The sequence below is a fragment of the Pseudophryne corroboree genome, chromosome 4 (genome assembly GCF_028390025.1).
Source record: "Pseudophryne corroboree isolate aPseCor3 chromosome 4, aPseCor3.hap2, whole genome shotgun sequence".
NCBI lineage: Eukaryota > Metazoa > Chordata > Amphibia > Anura > Myobatrachidae > Pseudophryne > Pseudophryne corroboree.
In genome coordinates this window covers 551,966,290-551,974,173 of record NC_086447.1, presented here as the reverse complement: position 1 = coordinate 551,974,173, position 7,884 = coordinate 551,966,290, and the positions used below count along the sequence as shown (strand labels likewise).

Below are 7,884 nucleotides of genomic sequence, written 5' to 3'. Positions count from 1 at the left end.
AAAAAAGAAAGACTATATATCTTTTCTGGGGCACACTTGTAAATGAAATGAAATGATGAATTGCATTAAAATATAACTTTTATTGTCAACCTTCATAAAATATTGACTATAGGCAAAGGGAGGGAGGGGGAAGTGAGGAAAGGCACTGATATATAACAAATATTGATTAAAAGACTATAGTCTAAATAAATCAAAAAAATTGGTTGTTATCTAAATAAATCACTAAGAAAATAACAAAAACAAATTGGCATAATGGTTCTGTGAGCAAAATTATATGGGTGTCTCCAAATGATTAATATGGTAGAAACCATATATGTAAGTATGAGCTTTTCTCCCTGTAATTATGATAATTGAATGGGTGGTGAAAGTATCACTGGGAGAAAAATATCAATAAATAAAATATAATATAAACAAATGGTGGATTGTGCCTGGCTCTACGCCGATTTCTGAATGTATCTTGAAGGGAAAAAAAGGGGAGAAAGTTTCTTGGTCCTGTGTCCTGTGTTAGGATAAAAATACCTGCAGTACCCGGTATTCCCTGGTGGTCTCCCAACCAGGTACTGACCTGGCCCACAGTGCTTGGCTTCCAAGATCAGACGAGGTTGGGCATACTCAGTATGGTCTGACCGCAGGCAGATATATCCCACACCTGATGACACCAGGAACTTTGTGTACTCGATTCTGTGAGAGTTTCACGGGGTTTTCTTGTAGAGGCCCATAGTCTTGATGATGATGTGATGAGCACTCTTGAATCTTGGAAAAGCAATATGTGGTATCAAATGTACTCCAATATGCTCCCACACCTGAAGGAAAACGTGAAGTCCGCCAGATCAAATAAAGGTTTTGAGGATGAAATATTTCGGTGCCACCTTTTTTGTAAGGGGAGTCTTAAATCTCAATGATGATGGCTGCAAGTCCTGTTTTATGCAAAAACTGTAACGGATTCTGATGTCAAAAATAGATGATATATGTCCCAAAATAATTTGATGGGGTCCCCCAGGTTGGTGGAAGTACTGAGGCTTTCAAAGGTGTGGCCCTGCTATATATGAAATGAGCAGAGACTGAGAGGTGATAGAAAGAGAGTAGGAGAAAAAAATGAAAGAACAAAGGGGATCAGATACAGTAACCCACCACTTCTGCTGTTTTATCATCTGCCTCGGCATCGAATGAGAAAATGAGAGGGTGGTGTGGAACAACACTGAAGCCGAAGAAAGTTAGAGGAACACTTCTGCTGTTCTGTTTTATAACTAAAATGGTGCCCTGTTGCCAGATTGCATTGCAGAGTCGCCAAGATTGTTTAACAAAATGAGAGGGTGTTCCAGAAATGGGTTAGCCTTATAAAATATATAGTATTTACTTCAAATGGATATAATTAATTAATGCTGAATAAGTATGTTGGCAAAATACTATAATATTACAATCAGGTAAATCATGGGTGCAACCCATTTCAGATGCATGATGTGTCCCAAATAAGTCCCCTATGTGTGAAAAAAGGATACATGAGAAATGTATGATGACCGGACCCTCCTGCTGCTAGGAAGTTCTTATTTCCCTGGCTTGTTAACCTAATTGTCAGAGCAAGCCGTGAATGCTTGTAATGGATGCTAATATATTCATATTATCTTAATGCTCTGCAGCAAACAAATAACACATTGTCCGTGATACTTGTAAATGAAGTCAGTTTCAAAAACCAAGTCCGGGGACCTACTGTTCCGTAGGAGAGTAAATTACCCTCATTGGTAGCTGATCGCGGCTTCAAGGAGTCCCACGGACTCCTTGAAGCCGCGATCAGCTACCAATGAGGGTAATTTACTCTCCTACGGAACAGTAGGTCCCCGGACTTGGTTTTTGAAACTGACTTCATTTACAAGTATCACGGACAATGTGTTATTTGTTTGCTGCAGAGCATTAAGATAATATGAATATATTAGCATCCATTACAAGCATTCACGGCTTGCTCTGACAATTAGGTTAACAAGCCAGGGAAATAAGAACTTCCTAGCAGCAGGAGGGTCCGGTCATCATACATTTCTCATGTATCCTTTTTTCACACATAGGGGACTTATTTGGGACACATCATGCATCTGAAATGGGTTGCACCCATGATTTACCTGATTGTAATATTATAGTATTTTGCCAACATACTTATTCAGCATTAATTAATTATATCCATTTGAAGTAAATACTATATATTTTATAAGGCTAACCCATTTCTGGAACACCCTCTCATTTTGTTAAACAATCTTGGCGACTCTGCAATGCAATCTGGCAACAGGGCACCATTTTAGTTATAAAACAGAACAGCAGAAGTGTTCCTCTAACTTTCTTCGGCTTCAGTGTTGTTCCACACCACCCTCTCATTTTCTCATTCGATGCCGAGGCAGATGATAAAACAGCAGAAGTGGTGGGTTACTGTATCTGATCCCCTTTGTTCTTTCATTTTTTTCTCCTACTCTCTTTCTATCACCTCTCAGTCTCTGCTCATTTCATATATAGCAGGGCCACACCTTTGAAAGCCTCAGTACTTCCACCAACCTGGGGGACCCCATCAAATTATTTTGGGACATATATCATCTATTTTTGACATCAGAATCCGTGACAGTTTTTGCATAAAACAGGACTTGCAGCCATCATCATTGAGATTTAAGACTCCCCTTACAAAAAAGGTGGCACCGAAATATTTCATCCTCGAAACCTTTATTTGATCTGGCGGACTTCACGTTTTTCTTCAGGTGTGGGAGCATATTGGAGTACATTTGATACCACATATTGCTTTTCCAAGATTCAAGAGTGCTCATCACATCATCATCAAGACTATGGGCCTCTACAAGAAAACCCTGTGAAACTCTCACAGAATCGAGTACACAAAGTTCCTGGTGTCATCAGGTGTGGGATATATCTGCCTGCGGTCAGACCATACTGAGTATGCCCAACCTCGTCTGATCTTGGAAGCCAAGCACTGTGGGCCAGGTCAGTACCTGGTTGGGAGACCACCAGGGAATACCGGGTACTGCAGGTATTTTTATCCTAACACAGGACACAGGACCAAGAAACTTTCTCCCCTTTTTTTCCCTTCAAGATACATTCAGAAATCGGCGTAGAGCCAGGCACAATCCACCATTTGTTTATATTATATTTTATTTATTGATATTTTTCTCCCAGTGATACTTTCACCACCCATTCAATTATCATAATTACAGGGAGAAAAGCTCATACTTACATATATGGTTTCTACCATATTAATCATTTGGAGACACCCATATAATTTTGCTCACAGAACCATTATGCCAATTTGTTTTTGTTATTTTCTTAGTGATTTATTTAGATAACAACCAATTTTTTTGATTTATTTAGACTATAGTCTTTTAATCAATATTTGTTATATATCAGTGCCTTTCCTCACTTCCCCCTCCCTCCCTTTGCCTATAGTCAATATTTTATGAAGGTTGACAATAAAAGTTATATTTTAATGCAATTCATCATTTCATTTCATTTACAAGTGTGCCCCAGAAAAGATATATAGTCTTTCTTTTTTCTTTTGGCTCCGGTACTATACGGGAACCATCCCCTTCTTGTAGAAGACAATTCCCATAATATATTACAAAGTCCATCAGAGATGAGTGTAGAGGTCCCATGGTCAGGAATAAGAGCCCCGCGGCCTCAAAGGGCTCGAAGGACTCCAAACATACTCACCTATGATAGATTAGGAGTACCTAATGATGCCCCTTTGGTATTACATCTGAGAGTAGTGATGCCTTGGCCATATTTTGACTATACTATATAGCTTATCTGCAAGAAATTTTGGGTTAAGGTTTATAGATGATGATATCCACATTGGCAACTGGTGGAATCATCAGGGGGAGAGTGTAATCCCGTTAATAGTTTATATGGTACAATAGGGATTGATTGTTTTATTAATTAGATATTCTATATAATGTATATAATTAATATATTAAATGACAAGAAGTGTACTTGTAGTTGGTGGTGCCTAAGCATGCCTAGCGCGAGGGGATGCCCACTGACATGATTGGTGGACCAGGGGAGAAAGGTCTGGAAGGACCAATAGAGAGGAGCGAGGGCCCCCCATGAGCTGGGAGGAAGGCGGCAGTTGGTGTCGCAGCAGCTGAAGTGAGAGGGGAGCAAGGTGCAGAGACTGGGGCAGTGAAGGTGTCTGGTGCCAGTGTCTATGGGACCGGAGTGATCACCACTGGTTGGAGGTGGCAGCGGCGTGGTGACGGAGGTTGGTGCACCGACCCGGGGTCCTCCGGAGGCAAGCAGGTGGCAGGCAGCGAGGAGTGAGTGAGGGCTGGTGACAGGAGAGAGGCAGCGCTATGCGGTGATACTGCAGGGATCGGAGTAAGTGATTACCGGTGTCAGCGTCTGGCCAGAGCTAGTGAGCAGCACTGCTGTCGGGATCCAAAGGTGGCTGTGAGGAGATAATAGGAACGGCCTGAGGGAGGAAGAGTGTCCCAGCCTATAGGCACAGCAGTGGGTGGCGCAGAAGAGACTAGTACCGCCTTTAGCTCACAGAGTCCCCAGCTTGAGTTAGCCCCATTCAGCTACTAATAATCTGGGTTGCCCTGCCTGAGAGAGGTGACTAGAGACTGAGTCAGTAAAGGGATCATTACCAGTCCCCTTAGCCCAGTATGGCTGAACTCCATTTTGCATCTGCCTACTCAGTACTACAAGAGTGATAACCGACTGCCCCGGGGGCTGGGGGAGTGCGCCAGAGTTACACCCCTTAAGCTTCACAGTATTACACAGTGATATATTATTAGCTGAGACAGCCATTTACAGCACATTCTGCCACTATTATATAAGGATGGATAGTATTATAAAGAGTAGCTACTGCAGTACGGCTCTATGATAAGTACCGTAATGAGACCGCCTAAGTACTTAATGTATCATGTCCCACATTAGTTGAGCTGTACGTGGGGAACTGCCTGCAATTTTGACTCAGGAGAGGTGATAGGTATCCGCACCTACCCTAATAAACTGGAGGCTAACTGATCAACAGGCAGTTCTATCAGGACGGGTGAGCAGAGACCCTGTATTACCAGAGTATAGACTAAAAACACATGCAGGATAGAGAGGGGAGTGCCTGTTCTATCTGCACAGGACGTATAAAAACCAAGACTTTACTAGCATGGGTGTGCATGGAGTCGGTTGAAGCACATAAATCCTGCAGACACACCAGAGAGTAACGTAAGGACTTTGACACCACCTAATGCTTGCAGAGTGACAGTTGACGCTAGATGACAATCCCTATTTGGAGCACCTCACCACAGCAGGTTTAATAAGTGTCAGGTACTTGGAGGCTATCCAGATGTCATCTCACATCCCATGAGAGCACTGAACAAGGATTTCACTATTAGCGGAGCATTACAACCAACGCAAAACTTTAGGGCCCAACAACTTACCTACTGCAGTTAAACCAAATACTGAAATACCCGGGTATTTAAGGTTAAAGTACATGTACATTCTATATTGGTAAATTTGATTTTTTTTCCGGTACCAAGGTAATTTTTGTGTAATTGCATGCAAGGTACTATGTATAGGTGGGTACTAAGGGCTAGAGGGTGATTGGTATTGCATTAAGACTGTTAGTTACATAATATTTGCTATTAAATGTTACCTATACTTACCGGATGGTGGACCTTTATTCCCTGGGATCGCTGTAGTTTCCTGAAAACAAACACCAGTGTATGGTAAGTGACCCATTGAGAAAAAGTATAACCCTAAAGGAAAACACAGTACTACATTAGTAGGTAGGGGGCTTTCCCTAGCAAGCCCCATAGAATTCTTATAGCTTGGGTGGAGGAACATACAGTCTTAGCATTCTGCAGGGATAGTATCTAAACAGCCTGAATCCACCATAGGAGATCAGTCACCTATGAGCTCACACCCGTAAGGGTGAGGTGATAGTCAAATCACATCTCCTGAATTAGAGCTGGTCATATGTTACAATATATTGAAATCTATGCAAACTTTTTGTATTTGTTTTTTATTTATTTTTATTTTTTTACCTCTGTTTTTATACCAGGAATAAATATTCAGGTATTGGATTAATGGACTTCATCTTTTTTTAATCTGGAGTGACTATGCCGGTGAAATTGTGTACAAACTATGAAGGGATTATTCCCATAAAATATACTCAAAGTACCTTTAGTGCACCTGTGGTAACACTTTTTGCATACATACATCTGCCCCACTCCTCCACCCACTTAGTGTCTGTGCACTTCCCCTGCTGGTCTCAACTGTCTATCATCACTAACTGCAAGTAGATGTGTAGCCAGTTTACCTCGGATGCATTATTATTATTATTATTATTATTATTACAGGTTGAGTATCCCATATCCAAATATTCCGAGATACGGACTTTTTTGAGTGAGAGTGAGATAGTGAAACCTTTGTTTTTTGATGGCTCAATGTATACAAACTTTGTTTAATACACAAAGTTATTAAAAATATTGTATTAAATGACCTCCCGGCTGTGTGTATAAGGTGTATATGGAACATAAATGAATTGTGTGAATGTAGACACACTTTGTTTAATGCACAAAGTTATAAAAAAATATTGGCTAAAATGACCTTCAGGCTGTGTGTATGAGGTGTATATGTAACATAAATGCATTCGGTGCTTAGATTTAGGTCCCATCACCATGATATATCATTATGGTATGCAATTATTCCAAAATACGGAAAAATCTGATATCCAAAATACCTCTGGTCCCAAGCATTTTGGATAAGGGATACTCAACCTGTATTATTATTATTATTTCTATTATTATTATTATTATTATTATTATTATTATTATTATTATCATTTATGTACACATGGGATCTGCAGCACCCAATTACAGAGTATACAAATAAGTAAAACATGAAGACAGTGACTTCCAGTTTAATACAATATAGGACAAGTACAGGGTATATAAACATAGTTGCGTCAGTAAACAGCACTGAAATAAGTATCAGGGTGGCAGAAAACCAAGGGATTTGGTGCCATCAAAAGAAGATAGGTTAAGTAAGAGACGTAAAAGCACATGAGGGAAGTGGACTCTGCTCTTGAGAGCTTACATTCTAAAGGGGAGGGATCATGGAATTCATGATGTGATTGAAGATTAAAAGCATGAACACTTCTGATTGTCTACCTCTACTGATTGTCTGCCCTGCATATCCACTTGCCCTAGCTGCCACTGCACTATGGGGGGGATTCAGACCTGATTGCTGGGCTGCTAAATTTGTTGTCCTGTGTTCAGATAGTTGCCGTGCAATTGTGCGATCGCATGTGTACGCCGAGCTACAAAAAAAACCTCAGTCAGCGGACATCTGCAAATCCGTTCACACCTCACTCACCATTGAATGATTTTTCCATTGTGTGCAGTGTGTGCGCAGCCCAGGACTTACTCCTACAGTGTGATGAGAACAGGCTGATCGGGTCCAGAGCTGACGTCACGCACCCTCCCTGAAAACGCTTGGCACGCCTGCGTTTTCCCTGACACTCCCAGAAAATGGTCAGTTACCACCCATAAACGGCCTCGTAATAGGGTGGTGCTCATGTAGTCAAAGTTCAGAGACGGCTTGTTGCCTGACTTGCACTCTGTACAGAGTTGGACGGAAGCGTAAAAGCACCAAGTATAGGCTGGCACAAGTACACCCTGATGATGATGATGGTGACCGCTACTTAAGCATATGAACAGGGTCTGTCCATCCACAAAGATGAATAAAACTCTGCAAATCTTAATCTCTCTGCACATGTTACATTTGCTCCACCTGGAGTGCAACATGGTTTTGCCCAGTTGCTAAGGTTTTTGGTTTACTAACAACTCTGAATTACCCCATAGTCCGCTTATGTGTATGTAATTGCGATTGAGCTAATGA

General features: G+C 41.2%; 2 pseudogenes; one reads left to right on the top strand and one right to left on the bottom strand.

Annotated features, from left to right (window-relative positions):
• Positions 1 to 516: 516 nt before the first annotated feature.
• Positions 517 to 634, bottom strand: LOC134912560 (5S ribosomal RNA; annotated as a pseudogene).
• A 2,267-nt stretch (positions 635 to 2,901) lies between these two features.
• On the top strand, positions 2,902 to 3,019 carry LOC134912559 (5S ribosomal RNA; annotated as a pseudogene).
• The last annotated feature ends 4,865 nt before the right edge of the window (positions 3,020 to 7,884 follow it).